Genomic DNA, 21,127 nt, shown 5'->3' on the forward strand with positions numbered 1-21,127 from the left:
TGTACTCTGAACATAGCCATACTACTTGAAACAGCATTTTCATCACAAAATTGTACATGCCCATCACAAAAGACGCCAGCAGCACTCCTAATATATATAGCCAAACTTCTTCAAACAGCACTTTCCAACATAAATATATATGCTCATTATATTTGATACATTTGTACCTAAATCATACATGCTCATCATATCTATTTCGAACCCTATTGATAACATTGTCATACTATGTGAAATAGCACTTTCCCACCGAAAAAATCACATCTGATGTGGACAGTACACACCATATGGCCAAATCACTTGAGATAGCACTTAACTACCAAACACATATGTGATTCTCGCATCAGTTGCCGACTTCTCTCTCAATATAGCCAAAGAACTTGAAATAGCCCTTTCCTACCCCAAAATATTCATAGTCATTACATTTTCTCTGACTTCTACTGCTGACATGGGCAGGTAGCTAAAATAGTACTTTCCTACTAAATTCATACATATTCATACATGTTCTTATATCTGATTTGTATCGTCCTCTTGATATAGCGAACCATACCTTATGTACTCTAAACCTTGAGTGGCAACGTAAGAACGGGTTTTCATACAAAAAGTGTACTTGTTGATTCCATCTTTTTCGTATGTGCTCAAAATATATCGGTACTATTTGAACTAGCGCTTTCCTACCCAAAACATTTACACTCACCACATCAAATTTGTACCGTATTTTTAGCATAGCCATAATACCTATCATAGCATTTTCCTACTCAAAATATACATGTTCATCTTATTTGACGCGGACTGTACTATAACTATTGCCATACTACTTCAAAGTGCAATTCCTAACCAAAATCATACATATCCATCATATGTTATTCAAACCTTACTATTAATATAGCCATACCACTTGAAAAAGCACTTTCCTACCAAAATCAAACATGCTCATTACATCTGATTGTACTGTACACTTAACATGACCATACTACTTGAAATGGCAAGTACGAAGTCATCACATATAATACGGAATGTTGGCATAATTTGGCTTACTACTGAGACTAGTAATTTCTTCTGAAAAGAAACCATCTGATGTGAATTGTACTCTTCATATGGCCGTACTATTTGCAGTATCACTTTCCAAATCAAACATATACCCTCTTCACATCTGAAATAGACTGTACTCTGAACATAGCGATACTACTTGAAACAGCCTTTTCATCACAAAATTGTACATGCCCATCACAAAAGACGCCAGCAGCACTCCTATTATATATATATATGCCCATTATATTTGATACATTTGTACCTAAATCATGCATGCTCATCACATCTATTTCGAACACTATTGATAACATTGTCATACTATGTGAAATAGCACTTTCCCACCGAAAACATCACATCTAATGTGTACAGTTTCCTTTACCTAGCTGGGGAGGGGACATTTTGTATACTGGTACATCCATAGATAGTATTCATGACATAATATTTTACAGTGAACAATATTTACTTCTTTTTTTTTCTCTAGGGCGTTTTGCTCTCTCTGAGGTGTGTTGACTACTCAAATATTGTGTTATTGTATTAATTTGAAATGTACATTATGCTTATGTACTTAATCTTTTTCAATGTAGAAAACTGGGATAGGGAATGGTGTGATGTGTAATAAAAATGTTGAGGTATAGAACTTTGCAAGAGATCTTAAATGGATAAAATTGTGGCCTTTCAATCTATCAATTCAAACATTAATTGATACTCATCTCACTTTGTTTTAAACTTATAAAAAGAGATTTGATATAAACATCCATATGTTACCAAAAAGATATAAATGGACCACCAGTGTTGCTTCTTATTGACTTTAAGATCACATTATGATTTACTTTAATGATAATAGCTGTAAGGCTAATCATATTTGCATAATTAAGAGCGTCCTGATTATATTGCTAGCTGCCTTGAGAACGTCGAACGATTTCTGTTAAAGCGCTTTTAAGTGGCTTTTTGACCAATTAAATTTTATTTGTTAAATCATTTTATACAGTACCTTTTGATGGACAATTAATTTTGATTCACCTTTACCTAGAATGATAGGAAAGTTTTGATATAATCATAATAAAAGCAAGGAAATATCCGATATTTACGAGTGCATTTATGCACTCTTGATTTGTTGATTGTTCACAATAATAATTCTAAATGTTGGAAATAGACTATAAATATGGGCTGGATTATTTTGGTTTTGCAACTGGCACACCTCGTGAGCTGACGAGACTTTATTGATGTTATTTTTATAAACTATAATGTAGAAAATGGATTTAGAATGTTATGAATCTGAATTAGATAACCCTGTATGCACCAACTTTAAATCCTTTGAATTTCAAACGGTTCAGTACAATGTCAACGAAATATCGCATCTGTCGGAAGAAAAGTGTTGACAACTTTGTTTGCCACAGAGGGCAGGTATCGTCCAAAAGAAAACTATTTTCAAATTATTCAAACAGACATTAAACCGTACGTACGTAATTGACAATCGAATGGATGATTGAATTATGTGAAGAAGAAGAATCAACGGATAATGTAGCACTTCTAGCAGTGAATTATATTGATAGGTACATGTCATTGATAGATATTGATCGGACACAACTGCAACTTTTGGGGGCTGTTGGATTACTTGTTGCATCAAAACTAGGGAAAACAGATCCAATAAAACCACAAAAACTTATTTCATGTGCAGGAAATTATTTCACCCTGAAAGACATGTATGCAATGGAATCATCAGTTTTGAGAACACTGAACTGGGGATTGTTATCCGTTACACCTACTGATTTTCTGATCATTTTTTGAATTTAATGACAATTGCAGTTAATTTGCGAGACAAGACATGCTCAAAAATTCATTTACGTATGCAATTGACTGAAATGGGATTTATTATGCACAAACCATCAGTGATAGCCGCAGCAAGTGTTGCAGAAGCAATTAATGGGCTTAAGAAAAAATTATATTCCGTTGACGAATTGTTGTAGACTTTACGTGACGTAGGGGGTATAGATGGTGATTGCTTGTAATTATGCCAGGAGCAAATTAAACGTATATTATCAATTAATTTACAAGAATAACATTCGACTTGCCATCAAAATTCTATGAAAAGCTCTAATTTCCTGAGCTACACTTCGAAATCGATGGTAAAGGAAAATTATTGACCAAACTTTACCACAAATGTGATTACTTTTCATTCAGAATTGTCAACTTTCCTTTCATCTGTGGCAACATCCCTTCGGCTCCTACGTATGGAGTGTTCATATCACAACTCATACGCTATGCCAGAGCTTGCCGAAACTACGCAGACTTTTTGTATCGCCCTAAAAGTCTGACAAATAGGCTTCTGGAACAGGGTTATATTGCTACAAGATTGAAGTCATCACTACAGAAGTTTTATGGTCGTCATCATGAACTCGTGGATTGTTATGATGTATCCATCAGCACCATGAAAACTGAGTTATTCAACGGGTCATGGTTTGCCTTTCCTCGTTTGTCTACCCCGGACTTGACTTTTTATGAGCAACTCGGTGGGTGTTTCTAGAAAAGCAGGGGCCGCTTACCCTATCGGTGCACCTGGTCCATGCTCCCATGTCTCCTATTCGTCGGAATATCCCAAAACTTGAGTTTTATCACATTAATTCTCTAAAATCTTCGTTTAGGAGAAAAAAATCTGCACATCCGGTCCTTAGACGTTGCCAATTTCGCGTTTACATGGTTGATTGTATGGCAAAAATAATGACCGGTAAAAATATTTAGTTTGTATTTTTTTTCTCCAAAATGCATGTCTCCCTCCTAACAAGTTGGGGAGTAATTGTAGGTATTAGGCATTTCAATAAAAAAGGAGGCGTCATTAATATATAATTAATGTACAGAAAAGAAGACATTTGAAATATTTAGTGTATCTCAATTTAACCATTTAATTGATGATACAAACTTGAATGAAAATAATGTGCGTCAGTTAAAACAAAATCTCCTATATAATTGAGTTAGTCGAAGTTTGGGTTTTCAAATACTTGATACATAAAGTAGAAAATACATAATTCTAAATATTTGCTTTCAATCGTGTGACTCGAATATCCACGTTAATTGATAAAAACAAATCTATTCATGGATAGGATACACAAAGATGTGGTTCATATTTTGTAAAATGTCCTTAGATTTTTTTGAACAAGCGTACAAACAAGACGAGGTTTAGATTGTTAAGCGCCTTTTATCTATCTGACCCATGTAAATAAATATGCCATAAAACGACTATGAAGAACAAAACTATTTCAGAGTTGTAGGCGTAACTATTTAATTCTATAATGAAGTGACATGTCACCACATGGATAAAATCTCATAGACATGAAAGATTGCGGTCTGCATTATATCACGCCTTGTGAATAGAGGTAAAATGTTTTTAAACAAATGTTTGTTCACAATTATTGAATGACGTCGTCTTGTCATTAATTGCATCGCAAATCCAATGAGATAAAATTTGTTTTTGCTGTCTTACTACATTAGTTATATCGATAAAATGCCCTCTATATCTAGCGAAAAATGCCATATTTCAAAGTGACTTTTTAAGATGAACATTTACGCATTTCAGACTGAAATATGTCATAACTGTATGGTCGTCAAAAATAGATTCATAATAGAAAGAATAAATTGTTTCGTACGAGTATGTAAAATCGAAGGATGTATGAGTTACAAATCACCTTATTTTCGATCGAAAAAAAAACTGTCAATAAGGGTTGATAATAATTGATTAAAACTTAATATATGAATAATATTTCAGTCAAATTATTATTGCCATTACATGAGTTCGGACATTTAATTAAATGAATTACATATATTTTGCAATTGTAATTAATCGAATTACAATTTAAATTTAACGTCATGAATGCCAAGTATAAGTAAAAAAAAATCTCCTGTACATTGAACCAAACATAAAGACCTTTTAACAATGTACATCGCACAAAAAAAAAAATGATTGATTACTTGTACAATTAAAGCACTATCTGTGTATTACAATTCTAACATCGTTGCTGAATTAATTAATCAATTCAATCACTATTGAATGTTATCATTTTTCGAAACGGTCACTGAGGTGCTTTATTCAGCCTAAATTTATATTTTGGTCTTATTTTGAAAATCATTTGTAAATAGAAACACTTACTCAGCACGAAAATCACTGTCTGTTTTTTTTTTTTTTTTAAATCAAATTTCATATAAGTAAATTTTTGAAAGAGAATTTAGAAAAACGAAATCAGATCAAAATTTTCAAAAAGTTCATCATGGGGGCCGATGCCTAAATGACCCATTTTAGGTTAGAATTTGATTTTGAAAAATATAAATTTTTTCAACAAAAATCCCTGTCTTGTGTTGTTGAATACAAATTATGAAATTTATATTATATATTTGTCTTCCATAAACAGAATTCTTTTTGTTTGCAGAGTCGAGGAAAATGACACTGTTTATTTGGAACATTTGTTGAAAAAAAAAGAATTGAAAATGAAGAAACTGAAGCAACTGGGATAGCTATCTACTTCATTTTATGCTAAAAAAAACAGGTAAATTGAAGTACAATGTTGAATAGATAGGACAAATGGCTAATAGAAACTTATATTTATATCCTAAAAAAAAAGAAGAATACTTATTGTTTTATATAAAGGCCTGATTTAAAATATACTGTAAAATTATGTTTCTAGCACATTTCTAGGAAAGGTTTCCCTAAAGTCCTGAGCGAAATCTAGAGAATATTTGCATAATGGCGTTGCTTTCTAATATTCACTAAAACATAAGTTCTTGTATACCCTAATAGGGCTGCTTTTTTCTATATAGCATTTCTTCTTATCAAACAATCAATAATGTACTTTAGCATCGTCAGATCATAATTCGAATTTCACATTACATACAAATGTCAGTTAATGTAAACAGGGATATTATAAATGTCTCTACGAAGCGTGATATCTTTTTCACGACACATTCTACATTACATGTCCTGACAATTATGTATTCACAAAACTCAGATTCGTCAAAATGAATATCAATCCATTCCACAATTTAAAACCATTAAAATACATACACGCAATTTTAAATATTCTGATTTTGTCCCCAATGCACAGGTTTGAGAGATATGGATTTCATATATATATATGTGTATATCGTCAAAGATCAATTGTGAATAAGTGTGACACTGTTTGTTTCATATTTTATTTTATGTTAGGATGCACGATGATCATAGGATTTGTTTGTGTGCCGTCCTCTCAATGACTGGAAAATGTCCTTCCCGATCTTTAATATAATGGATTAAACGACAAAGATAGTTGTATCGTATAGACAGATAATGATAGAAATTCTCCATTTACATTATTCCACAAGACAGCAGAAAGATGGCACACATTGCACCAGTTGTGAACAACACACGGATTTTGCCTAGGTATAAACGAAAGTTTTCTGTTCAATGATCATATTGATTATTTGAGATATACATTTGGTTTTGTTTGTTACCAATTTAATTCTGATCACAAAGAATACTTCAGTTTTGGAAAAAAACAATAATGAACTCTGCAGATTAAAATATTCAGAAGACATTTTTTCTAATCAACAAAGTAAAAAGATTTTTTTTCATAATGTTGTAAAGAAATCATTGAACATTTTGAACATAATGTAAGTTACCTCTTACCTAGATAGCTGGGAAGGGAAATGCTTCGATATGATTATAATATTGACATTGAAATGTTCAACATCCTAATCTTAATAGCGGGATGCATTTATTAATTAATACCTAATTGTGGGTTCAAAATAGTTTTTTTATAAGCCATCAAGAAGGCTTTGTTTGTTAACTTACTTCATATTGTCTTATTAGAGACATTACTGTTCAATGATATTGAAGTTTGCTTTAAATAATAAGGGTTAGTTTGTTTATTGAACAAAGGTTAAAGTGTATACCTTTTTTCACTAAACCTACATAGCCATTTTTTAATTAAGGTATGCATTGCTTTTAAGTATAACTTCTTTTCTGACGGTGGAATCATAGCTAAAATATAGTCAAGCACTGACTCTTCCGACATGAAATAGCATGAAATGCTTACTATAGCAAAAAAATCGTCTAATTTGCGACACACATTATTCTTAATACAATCGAACATATATTGGAATGAAGGAAGGCTCAAATTATTGGCATATACAATATTTTCCTCCCGTCGAAACAGCATTTTAATAAACTTAGATTTGGACCACAATTCTTCAAATATCTTGCAGGTGGATGATAATTCAATTTAACTGTCTTCAGAGAGGTGTTTTCTTGTATACTCCATTGATGAAGTGCTGTATTCTCTAGTCCAAAATCAATATATTCGTTGATGCCGAAATCCTGTACACCTTGTACATGTACAAAATGGCTGAGAGTAAGCTACATACCAGTTCTGAAATCTTGCAGCCCGAATATAAGCGTTTTCCATTTATGATAACTTTTATCAATGTTTTCAATAATTAAAAATTCTGGAATCTTACATCTAATGTTTAATCGAACTTATTGAACATTTTGGACATATTGTAATTTTATAAGTTATCTCCTACATAGAAAGCTGGGAAGAGAAATAATTCGGTAGAAGCATATTATAGACATTAATATGTCCAAAATCATCGTCATAGCTGCGAGATGCATTTATGTAATTCAACCTCGTTGTGGTATCATAAAATCTTTTTTTTTTGGTCTTAATTGTACATTCAGCCACATCGATTTGTTATTTCAAATGTTGATAGAGTACAGAAAATTCTTCCCATTTTATTGTATATGAATGAATGGAGAATATGGATGGGGAGTGGATATTGTGCATATTGAACGGAAAAGAAGGAATACTTAAAAAAAAATGTATACCTTAATTATAAATGGCTATGTAGATTTAGCGAAAAAAAGTATAAAGAATGTAGAATACCAGCGTTTTTTATTGACAAATTTGATAGAAGCTATTATAATTAGAACATTTTTTTTTAAATAATAATAATCGAGCTACAGGATTTCACAATAGGTATGTAGCTTACCGTCAGCCATTTTGTAAATGTACAAAGTGTACAGAATTTCAGTAATTGTATGCGTACATTGGAAATCTATCGATTTGTGATTTCAAATATTGAAAGAATACAGAAAATTTCCCATTTAATGGCATATGGATGAATGGAGAATGCGGATTGGGGATGGGTATTTATATAGGGGGGTGGAGAATTTGAATGGAAAGGAAGAGAAATTGAACGGGAAAGTATTCATTAATATGAAATTACAAATGATAATTTAAATGTTGAAAAATAAAATAACTGATAAGAAATATGCAATTGGGATTTCATGAGGGTGGGGGGTTTCTATGGGGGCGGGGGGTTTCTATGGGGGCGGGGTGGGTTTAAGGACAATTGGGAATGGGAAGATTGTAAATGGTGTAAATGACAAGTTTATACCATTCAAGAGCTGGATGGTCTTTGTTTGCTTAATGGCTCTTTTTTAGATTGAGTTAATATATCAATAACTACAAATATATTTCAAAGAGACGGGTAGGAGTATTTTGTTTTATTTTATTGCAAAGTTGCAATCTGTGTTTTTAATACATTAATCTCAAACTAACATCAACTTTATCAAAGGAAATAAAGAACGATAACTCTTCATGTACCTTATCTCAAAATGGAAATAAAAATCTTAGGTTGGCTGTGTAATCTGTAACTGATTCTTAATAGACCAGTTCCAATTTCAACACAAATCTAGCTAGCTTAGTGAGTGATTTATAGAGCTCTCTTGGTAGAAATCTGTTTTACATTATACCAATTTGTCCTACTTAACTAATAATTGGAGTATCATATACTTTTACTTAAAAAAAACAAAAAGACTTTTAATTTTAAACTTGTTATAAAAACAAAAGTAAAGTGATTGCACTTAAAATTGAAATTGGCTAGGCAAATAAGTCTTGCTATAATAAACTATTAATATGTCTTGCATAGTTTACCAAGGTAACAAATCGAAACAGTACTGAGTAATAACAGCTGGCCGTTGAAATGAAGCCCATCTGCACAAAACTTCTCCTGTTGTGCCTCCTTTGTCTTAAAGCTTGAAAAGTGCCAAAATGCTCCATTTACTTGATAATTTGAAAACTTTTAAAATATAAGTTTATCGCTTGTCTACAACAATTAAATTGCAGAAAGAGTATTTGTACTTCTGAAAAGCTGGATCCTGTTTAATACTTGGAATATTGCCATATGGTTAACCTAATGCGTTAATAAGAAATTACTACCAGTAATCCCTTTTACAAGGTCATGAACCTACAGCTTACATAGAACATTAGAGCTAATCTGAGAAAAAAATCTATTTGTTTTGTTTTCCTTAAGGATATTCACTGCTGTGTTTAAAGATTATAAGGATTTTAGAGGGTTGTAAAATCTGTTAAGATCTTTTTATGCTAGAATGTAGAAAAAAAATGATGGGTCAGTGTGCTTCTTTTTGAAACATAAGCCTTGGAAAATTTCACATGATTTTCCATAGGTTTTGTCTTAAAAGGCTTTATACGCAGAAGAAATAACAAGAATTTCATAAAAAAAATGTCGAAATATTATGTTAAGATGTGTTTAATCAAATTATGAAAATAAAAGTGGGGATCACTAAGTAAAAAATATCAATGCAATGAAATGGGTAGAGGAGTACAACAATCTGACATAAAAATGACTGGACATGAGCAGTGAACATCTTTATAATGCTATGTCATGTCATACGATGTGTTAATTCATAATTTATTATATTGTTTTCTTAGTATTATGATTCAATGTAGGTACTTATCTCCAAGTGCAATTGATTTTTATACACCGTATATTAATAAAAACAAATATTATTGAAGAATCCTTTATTGCTCTAACTTGCTTGTAACTTGTATTTTTTTTTACTCTTTAAGTTATACAACTTAACTTATAAAGAGTAATCAAGGGAACCAAGGTTATAGCGGTAATCAAAAGAACGTAATCCAGGGACAAAGACCAGACATGGAAAACAGACATACACAACAAAGAATATAAAGTAACTAAAATCATACATACAAAGTAACAAAAGTAAATGAGCAACTCGGAAGAAAATGATTATATTCTGTACCATAAAGACTTATAGTTCATACGTATTTTGTTATGGTCTTCTAACTTGTTATATTTAATATATTCTATTTTGTCAGGTTACTTATGTAAGAATATTTTGAGTGATTATCAACATTTGACTCTTGTAGTTCAATCCATCATATTTTTTAAGTTAGTAAGATTTATGTCATTAGATCTGGATGTTGGAAATATTGATAAATGGTATACATATTAGTTTTACTGGCTTTCATATACAACTTGGCACTCCTTACTGTGTTAAAATATCATATTATACCAAAGTGATTGAGATGAACATCATCAAAACATTAAAATCTGTTGATTGTCATAAACACTTTTGATACCTTGAGATCTGTATATTCTTGTTTTTCCTTTTGTATTTATCTGTATGTACATGTACTTAATTTACTCAAAATGAACATGCATTGAAAGCTAAATGAATCTGCTATAATACGACATAAATTTTATTGTTACATTTATTCATTAATATATATTTATATGAAATCAAAATTGTTAACAAAAATTGCTTCCTTCTGTTTATGTTGACTTGCAAACGAAAAACTTGAATATCGTTTGATTTGGATTTCAACTTTTGTAAAGACTGCTGACATAATTGAATTGTACTATGCAGGAGACTTTCAGAAATGTTATTCTATACATGCAATGTCATGTTGACGTGTGCATTGACTATAGGTGTTGTCCCACTTGATATATTCAGCGGCACTACCGCGATCTCACCCGACGATGTATTGCCTGGTCAAAGGCCATGTGAGCTATTGCCATCAATTGGCGTCCGTCGCCGTCGTCCGTCGTCGTGGTCGTTAACAATTTTTTAAAAAAATCTTCTCCTTTCTCAGAAACTACTTAGCGGAATTATATGAAACTGCACAGATGTTCCTTTGGGCATCTTTCACAAAAGTTGTGTTTAGATTGTTGATCCGTCAAACAACATGGCCGCCGGTAATGAAAATAGAACATAGGGGTTAGACTATATATTGCATATATATTTTCATTTTAATCTGTCAAGCCATTTAGGAGTTATTGCACTTTTTTCGACGTTTTTTCTTTCATTTTTTTTAATGTTATTTCTTTAAAAAAATTTCTCTCTTACCCTACTTGATCGATTGGAATCAAACTTTGTATTGATGTTCCTTGGGGTATCTTGCACAAAAGTTCTGTTTAGATTTTTGATCCGTCAAAAAACTTTGTCACCGTTACTAAAAATAGAACAGGGGTCAAGCTGTAGTTTTTCAATATATCTCAAAACCCATTAGCCAAATTATAACCGGGTAAAACTGTTCAGCATGATGAGATCTACCTGTGGTCCTTTCGTTATTTTCATCTGTTAAGCCTTGTATTGATCCTTATGATCAGTTCCATCAAAGTCATCGTAGGCCAAAATTATTAGTAAACCTCGTGATAAATGTATTGCCATTGAAAGACAAAATTTAACCAGGAGAGAGATTCAAGCTCCTGGGAGCCTCTTGTTATGTTTGTCATAGAGCTTGAGGTCGACACATTGACATAAACTTCTTTTCTAGTGTTAGAAACATCAGTAGCTGTGGAGTGAACGCCATGTTGATTAGTCTGTGACACAACATTAATGTCCATTGCCTGGTTAGCGTACGATGGCACTGTAGCACCACAATCCGAAAATCCATCTGACTGACTTAATTATAAAATACAAATAGAGGCGAACATGCTTAGGATTCTTTAAGGGGGTTTATCTTAAATCCACTATAAGTAAAACTGCTTGATAGTAAAACTTGATATTGCTTTATCAGATAATATCTCAATAATTGTAAACTACAATTTCTAATATAATTGAAGATTTATAAATGCACGAAGCCGGACTTGTCGCCAAGTTCTGAGAAAGTTTGTGTTCTGTGATTCAGAATCATCTTTTTTTTCAAACCACAAAAAAGATGAAAGGAACAGTTTTTAATTCAATGCAATTGATGTATGTTCTTTTGTGAATTTTGTATTATTTTTTGTTTCTGTTTATGAATGTGCACAAAGCCAGACTTGTCACCAGGTTCTGAGAGATTTTGCACTTGATTTAGGACCATCTTTCTTCAAACCACAAACAAGATGAAATGAACAGTTAATAATTGAATACAATTGATATATGTCCCTTTATGAAATTTATGTTTGTGAATGTGCATGAAGCCTATCTTGTCTCCAAGTTCTGAGAAAGTTTATATCCAGAATTTGTTTGCCCTGGGTTGCGATTTCTAATAAAAGTATTTAAGAGAAACCAGTGGAGTAATTTACATGTTAGTTGTTTTATATACATGTATTATATTTGATTTATAACAGAAAAAGTTTCTTTGATGGAATATTGGTTGATATGTATTTTCTTTTGAACATTTTGGATTGCTTTACAAAGAAATAAGTGTTGAAAGATGTTTTGAAATAATAAAAAAGGATATTTGGACTAAACAGAAATTTAATCGTTGTAGTCTTTGATTTACTGCTCAAAGTATATGATATTGGAAAAGTCATGAACTCCAAGAACTCTATATGTAATTATTGTAATATTGTTAATGATTGTGGATAAATGAATTTAATACGTTATTCAGTTTATGATGCAATAAATTGTATTTGATTTTATATTAGTATTGATAACATTACTAAAAGTATTTTTATATACAAAATATACATTCTGCCTACCTATTCTGATGCCATGATTATTATATGAACAGTTTTTTTTTTCTTCAGAAATTCTGAAATTAATGCATTTGTATACATTATTTCAATCACAATGTGTAAAAAAATGTAGAATTGTAATGTAAAATTAGCTGTGATGTAACTTTTTAGCCCGTGTACTACCATCACATACATTATAGTAACTGCTGTGCTTTACAAAACTTGCATTTTTCATTTATTTATTTATTTTTGTAATACATGAACTATTATGTGGTGAATATAATGTAAAGAATATTATAGTACTGTTAAAATTGGGATGTTCATTTATGATTGTTATTGTAAGCAGTACAGTTCAAGTGGAACATGTCATCTTAAGTCCATTCAAGTCTTTTGTAACTGTACATTTCTCCAATCATCTAATGAACACTGTGAAACTTGAGACCTGCTTTACCTAGACGCCATTGTTTCACCGCAATTAAGTTCTGAAACAGCAAATTTCTCTTATTGTCGAAGAAACTATTATGCAACAAGTAATTAGTCAAACGACGAGTAAATTGTCATGCTTTCAAGATGGAGTAATTCATAATTTAAACTAAAACAAGTTTTCCGTGAAAAAACTAAGTTCATTTTGGTTGTAGCGCTACTGCAACATTTTTTATGAAGTATTGTTACTGATGAAAATAAGAGTTTCATTACTTCTATCAACTTACTAGATATATGGAATTATACTGGTTTTATATTTGATTTGTTATCATAAACTCAGATGTTTTAATGATTTTGAATATTTACATTTTTTTTTCAAAAAGTTATAAAAAAAAAATCCACAAAGATCATTTAGCTAATGATCCTACTTGCCATCTCCCTTTCATATAGAGAATAATATTCTAGTCTTATTATCTTCATATGTTTTACCAACTTTCCCATTATTTGACAGTTGACTCTTACAAGAAGAATGAAAATATTCAAATTGTTTTGTCTTTAAATAAATCTGTGATCAGTTTTGTTCTTTCCAACTGATGAATCGCAGCCTCTCTTTTCTTCGTCTTCTGTTTTACAGAAGTGTACATCTGCACAATAAAAAAGACGCGATCCTAATGTATATGTACTATTTTTTTTTACAGTAAGACCAAATGACACTTTTATTTTGTGATATGTTATTTTTAGTCAAAGGGCTTTTCAGTAGCATCCAAATTACCATGTATTCTTAAATCTCATTCAGTGTCATAAAATACTGCACTTCATTTTGAAGGACTCAGTGTCAAGCTCCTGAAATTGGAAATAGGAAAATATAAATTGTTGGAAATGTTAACATCTGAAAATATCTTCCTGTATTTGCATTTATAAATAATAATCACTAGAATTATTGACACCCTGTCATTTTTAACAGATCTGTTGTACATGTACGATAACAATTGCAAATGAAGTTATAAGACTCCAGTTACTGTCACTTATACATGTGGCTCCAACCCAGTAATGTTTCATACTGATATTTGTTAAAACTCCACGTGGAACTGGGTAACTGTAGAATAATATTAACTGATAAGGGGTACCAAAGTCTTCCTTTAGTACTGGTAAAGTGTCCATAGTAATAGTTGTTAAAATAACCAAACGATCTGTATCATTCTTAGTTCAAGTATATCAGGATATCTTAAAAGCTAAATATAGACTTTTATATACAAAATAAATGAGTTACACAATTGTTCAATTTAAATTGTAGTATTATAATGATAATGTTTTATGTTTTAAACTCATATATATTTTGTTCCGTACGATTTCTGACGAAGCCTGACTTGTCTCGAAGTTCTAAGGATAGAACGACTATATTGTAAATCTTTTCTGCAGTCATGTTTAATAGCAGGTCTTATTTCCATAAGCAAATGTTAACTAGTCATGAAAGCATGTGAACATTTTCCTTATGTTGAGTTTATATGGAAATGTTATTTGAAAACCACTTCGGGAATGTAATAAGAGATTACATGTACATATATTGAAGTATATGCTACTACATGTAATATGGTTTTTGAATTTGTTAACTGTTCACAATGTACTTTCGCCTTCTTCATAATATTCGCACTTCAGTTGATATGTGTATTTTTTTCTTAGAATAAAAAAAATGATCACTCTGATTTATTTAAGCTTATCCTGCTTACGTCGCCTTTATATGAAAATCCACTTAAAGCCCATGTTGTGGTAGTTTACGTGTTATGTATCAGAGATATCAATCGATAGGGGACGAAGTCCGTGTACGGTATATACCACAAATCTAAAATATAACATAAGAAGTACTGAAAGCCTGATTTCAGTCTTACAGGGAGTAATATCCGGTGTAACTTTCCACAATTTATGGATTAAATACTGGCCAAATGACCAAATAGTTCTGAAAGAGAAAAACAAACTGAATGTAGAGTAAGGTAGTTTCATATCTTAACTTACGGAAGGACTCGTTTGTTGTCATCCATACCTTAATTAAAACTTCCTCCTTTTACATCTCGGCCAGTCTAATATATTAAGTCATATAAGTTGATATCTAGTACTCAGACGTGTTGAAATCAATACACCAAATGGCATAATATACTTAAACCATATTTAATCAAAAAAATCGAATAGGTCTGCAATAGACATGTTTTCACAAAAAATCTATACATAAAGAAAGGCAAAAGATATTTCACTTACAGTTTTGTAGCGTGGGTTTCTGTATTGTTTTCCTATAAATGACTTGCAATGGAAACAACTAGTATTTTCTGATATAAATATTGATACCAAATGTAGAAATGGTGGGAAATCCTTTTACAAGATAGCATCAGGAACACTAAAATTTAGAATACACAAACGTAAAGAAATAGAAAGTTACACACAGAAGAAATCACTTAAAAAAATAAAGATCTTTATGAAATTGAAATTGATGTGTTGTTTAATCATTCAGTATGTGTTGGTAGAAACATGTTTTCTGGACGATAAATTTGTTCTACAATGTACAAGTTTAAAACAAAAGGAAAGCTGGGATAAGTTTTGGTTTGGGTTGTTACTTAACTGTAAGGAATAAGAGACCAAAACAAGCATTTTCAAGACATCCAATCAATAATTTTATTAAAAGTGTATATATTTCTTTGACATTGTACCTCAAGGTGCCATTCAAAAACAATCTACTGGAGTTTGCAGATCGAGCGTCAAATTTACATTACCACGGATTTTACCTAATGGTACATAAATAGTAAAGCCAGGACCCACACACAATTTTCTCACAAAAAAAAACACAAAAAATCCACATAAAAGACAAAACAAAATAAAAATAAAAACAAAAAAGAAGAAACAAAAGCCCCCTAAAAATAAAATAAAACAAGTTTTAAGTTGTGCTTGAAAGCAAGTCACATACAAGTTCCCTCATGTTCCACACATGATCACAGAATCAAAAAAAAATAAATTCAATGTACAATGTCAAGCCTATATACCACGTTTTATAAAATTTAGATGAAATTTACATTATTTTCCAGTGGGGCATATTAATTTAGATGGCGGCCATTTTAAATGGCAGCCATCTACAATAATCCAAAATATGGAACTCGTTCACACTTAGATGGTTTTATATATCCTTCAAATCTGATGAATATATTACAAGTAATTTTTTCCTACATAAAGGAGAAGCATTTGAAAAATCACAAAAATCAACCAAATTGTATAATGGTTATTTAAAGGAAACAGAACGCATCAATTCTCATGAGCATTAATGATTTTGAGTAGGAAAATGATATTTCAAGTACTTAGGCCATATTAAGAAAACGGTCAGCATCTTAAGTTATGGGCGTGCATGATTTTAGCAGGAATACGTGATTTGAAACAGTTTGGCCATGTTAGGCTAACAATGCTTAGATGATATGATAAACATCCATTTTTGGGTAGATCTCCTTCATACGTGCATGTCAGAGGTACGGTTTGCGTCAGATATGATGATCATATACGTTATTGGTAGGTAAATGTTATTTCGAGTCGAAAGGTCATATCAAAACTAAAGTACGAATCATACGTGATGAGCATGTATGATTTAGGTAGGAAAGTGCTATTTCAAGTAATATTTTCATACTTACGCTTCATATCAAATCATATGTGATGTGCATATACGATTCCAGTAAGAACGTGATGTTTCAAGTACTATGATCATGTTAAGAGTTCTATTGGCATCATATATGATTGGTATGGAAAATTAAGATACGGAAAGGGTATTTCACACAGTATTATTATTTTTGGAATTGAGGGGTGAACAGTACGCATTAATTGTCATGATCATTAATGACTTTGGGTAGGAAAATGATTTTTCAAGTACTTTGGCCATGTTAAAAAACAGTTGGCATTTTAAGTTATGGGCATGTATAATTTTAGCAAGAATAAGTTATATAAAACCGCTTGGCCATGTTAGGCGTACACTTCCTATATGAGGTGATGGGCATGCATTTTTGGGTAGTTTTTCTGTCAAACGCGCATGTCAGGGGTACGCTTGCCTTCCGATGTGATGGGCATGTACGTTATTGGTAGGAAAATGTTATATCGAGTCGTAAGGTCATATTAAGAATACAGTACGAATCAGATGCAATAGGCAAGTATAATTTAGGTAGGGAAGTGCTATTTGAAGTAGTATGGTAATATTTAGGGTACATATCAAATCTGATGTGAACAGCATGTATGATTCTGTTAAGAATGAGCTATTTGAAGTAGTATGATCATGTTAAGAGTTCAGTTCGCATCATATCTGATTGGTATGGAGAATTAAGGTACGCAATTGGTATTTCCCACAGTATTGGTATCTTTGGAATTGTATAATGGCTATTTAAGTGAGAACAGTATGCATCAATTGTGATGAGCATTATTGATTCTGGGTAGGAAAATGATATTTCAAGTATTTTGGCCGTATTAAGAAAACATTTTGCATCTTAAGTTATCGGCTTATATGATTTTAGTAGGAATAAGTTATTTGAAACAGTTTGGCCATGTTAAGCAAACACTTCTTATATGTGATAAGCATGCATTTGTGGGTAGTTTTTCTGTCATACATGCATGTCAGGGGTACGGTTTGCGTCAGATGTGATGATCCTGTACGTTATTGGCAGGAAAATGTTATATCAAGTCGTAAAATCTAATTACAGATAAATTACTAATCAGATGTGATGAGTATGTGTGAGTGAAGTAGGAAAGTGCTAGTACAAGTAGTATGGTCATATTTAGGTTACATATCAAATCAGATGTGATAAGTATGTTTGATTCTGCTAAGAATGAGCTATTTCAAGTAGTATGATTATGTTAAGAGTTCAGTTCGCATCATATGTGATTTGAATGGAGAATTAAGGTACGAAAATGGTATTTCACAGAGTATTGTTATCTTTGGAATTGTATAATGGCTATTTAAGTGAGAACAGTATACATCAATTGTCATGAGCATTAATGATTTTGGGTAGGAAAATGATACTTCAAGTACTTTGGCCATATTAAGGAAACGTTCGCATGTTAAGTTATGGGCATATATGATTTTAGCAGGAATAAGTTATTTGAAACAGTCTGGAGATGTCAGGCGTACAATGCTTATATGATGTGATAAGCATGCATTCTTGGATAGTTTGTCTGTTAAACGGGCATGTTAGGGGTACGGTTTCCCTCCGAAGTGACTATCATGTACGTTATTGACAGTAAAATTTTATTTCGAGTCGTAAGGTCATATTAAGAATAGAGTACGAATTAGATATGATGAGCATGTATGATTTAGGTAGGAAAGTGCTCTTTGAAGTAGTACGGTCCAATTTAGGATACATATCAAATCAAATTTGATAAGTATGTTTGAATCTGCTAAGAATGAGCTATTTCAAGTAGAATGATTATGTTAAGAGTTAAGTTCGCATCATATGTGATTGATATGGAGAATTAAGGTACGAAAATGGTATTTCCCACGGTATTGGTATCTTTGGAATTGTATAATGGCTATTTAAGTGAGAGCAGTATGCATCAATTGTGATGAGCATTATTGATTTTGGGTAGGAAAATGATATTTCAAGCACTTTGGCCGTATTAAGAAAACGTTTGGCATCTTAAGTTATCGGCTTATATGTTTTTCGTAGGAATAAGTTATTTGAAACAGTTTGGCCATGTTAGGCATACACTTTTTATATGTGATAAGCATGCATTTGTGGGTAGTTTTTCTGTCATACGTGCATGTCAGGGATACGGTTTGCGTCAGATGTGATGATCCTGTACGTTATTGGCAGGAAAATGTTATATCAAGTCGTAAAATCTAATTACAGATAAATTACTAATCAGATGTGATGAGTATGTGTGATTGAAGTAGGAAAGTGCTAGTACAAGTAGTATGGTCATATTTAGGTTACATATCAAATCAGATGTGATAAGTATGTTTGATTCGGCTAAGAATGAGCTATTTCAAGTAGTATGATTATGTTAAGAGTTCAGTTCGCATCATATGTGATTGATATGGAGAATTAAGGTACGAAATTAGTATTTCCCACAGTATTAGTATCTTTGGAATTGTATAATAGCTATTTAAAGGAGAACTGCACGTATCAATTGTCATGAGCATTAATGATTTTAGGTAGGAAAATGATATTTCAAGTACTTTGGCTATATTAAGGAAATGTTCGCATGTTAAGTTATGGGCATATATGATTTTAGCAGGAATAAGTTTTCCGAAGCAGTTTGGAGATGTCAGGCGTACAATGCTTATATGATGTGGTAAGCATGCATTCTTGGGTAGTTTGTCTGTTAAACGGGCATGTTAGGGGTACAGTTTCCCTCCGAAGTGACTATCATGTACGTTATTGGCAGTAAAATTCTATTTCGAGTCGTAATGTCATATTAAGAATTCAGTACGAATTAGATATGATGAGCATGTATGATTTAGGTAGGAAAGTGCTATTTGAAGTAGTATGGTCCAATTTAGGATACACATCAAATCAGATTTGATCAGTATGTTTGATTTTGCTAAGAATGAGCTATTTCAAGTAGTATGATTATGTTAAGAGTTCAGTTCGCATCATATGTGATTGATATGGAGAATTAAGGTACGAAAATTGTATTTCACAGAGTATTGTAATCTTTGGAATTGTATAATAGCTATTTAAAGGAGAACTGCACGTATCAATTGTCATGAGCATTAATGATTTTGGGTAGGAAAATGATATTTCAAGTACTTTGGCTATATTAAGGAAACGTTCGCATGTTAAGTTATGGGCATGTATGATTTTAGCAGGAATAAGTTATTTGAAACAGTTTGGAGATGTCAGGCGTACAATGCTTATATGATGTGATAAGCATGCATTTTTGGATAGTTTGTCTGTTAAACGGGCATGGTAGGGGTACGGTTTCCCTCCGAAGTGACTATCATGTACGTTATTGACAGTAAAATTTTACTTCGAGTCGTAAGGTCATGTTAAGAATACAGTACGAATTAGATATTATGAGCATGTATGATTTAGGTAGGAAAGTGTTATTTGAAGTAGTATGGTCCAATATAGGATACATATCAAATCAGATTTGATAAGTATGTTTGATTCTGCTAAGAATGAGCTATTTCAAGTAGAATGATTATGTTAAGAGTTAAGTTCGCATCATATGTGATTGATATGGAGAATTAAGGTACGAAAATGGTATTTCCCACGGTATTGGTATCTTTGGAATTGTATAATGGCTATTTAAGTGAGAGCAGTATGCATCAATTGTGATGAGCATTATTGATTTTGGGTAGGAAAATGATATTTCAAGCACTTTGGCCGTATTAAGAAAACGTTTGGCATCTTAAGTTATCGGCTTATATGTTTTTCGTAGGAATAAGTTATTTGAAACAGTTTGGCCATGTTAGGCATACACTTTTTATATGTGATAAGCATGCATTTGTGGGTAGTTTTTCTGTCATACGTGCATGTCAGGGGTACGGTTTGCGTCAGATGTGATGATCCTGTACGTTATTGGCAGGAAAATGTTATATCAAGTCGTAAAATCTAATTACAGATAAATTACTAATCAGATGTGATGAGTATGTGTGAGTGAAGTAGGAAAGTGCTAGTACAAGTAGTATGGTCATATTTAGGTTACATATCAAATCAGATGTGATAAGTATGTTTGATTCGGCTAAGAATGAGCTATTTCAAGTAGTATGATTATGTTAAGAGTTCAGTTCGCATCATATGTGATTGATATGGAGAATTAAGGTACGAAAATTGTATTTCACAGAGTATTGTTATCTTTGGAATTGTATAATGGCTATTTAAAGGAGAACTGCACGTATCAATTGTCATGAGCATTAATGATTTTAGGTAGGAAAATGATATTTCAAGTACTTTGGCCATATTAAGGAAACGTTCGCATGTTAAGT

General features: G+C 31.9%; 2 long non-coding RNA genes across 5 annotated transcripts in view; one reads left to right on the forward strand and one right to left on the reverse strand.

Moving 5' to 3' along the window:
- Positions 1-13,010, forward strand: part of LOC148602188 (uncharacterized) — a 34,829-nt gene extending 21,819 nt beyond the window's left edge. For 3 of the 4 annotated variants that reach the window (XR_015917369.1, XR_015917371.1, XR_015917372.1), the window contains 2 exons: positions 5,448-5,564; positions 6,221-6,829. This is a non-coding gene — a long non-coding RNA (uncharacterized LOC148602188). Of the gene's footprint in view, positions 1-5,447; positions 5,565-6,220; positions 6,830-11,654 lie in introns of those variants that run through there. The other variant, XR_015917370.1, reaches the window with a different exon arrangement.
- An 888-nt stretch (positions 13,011-13,898) lies between these two features.
- LOC148602189 (uncharacterized) overlaps positions 13,899-21,127 on the reverse strand; it is a 32,564-nt gene continuing 25,335 nt past the window's right edge. Inside the window, exons 2-4 of the long non-coding RNA XR_015917373.1 lie at positions 15,436-15,571; positions 14,913-15,025; positions 13,899-14,028 (exon numbers count right to left, since the gene is read on the reverse strand). This is a non-coding gene — a long non-coding RNA (uncharacterized LOC148602189). The remainder of the gene's footprint in view (positions 14,029-14,912; positions 15,026-15,435; positions 15,572-21,127) is intronic.

This window comes from Perna viridis, chromosome 12 (assembly GCF_037379345.1).
Source record: "Perna viridis isolate PV_CMFRI_1.1 ecotype Kerala chromosome 12, ASM3737934v1, whole genome shotgun sequence".
In the NCBI taxonomy this organism is placed as follows: Eukaryota; Metazoa; Mollusca; class Bivalvia; order Mytilida; family Mytilidae; genus Perna; species Perna viridis.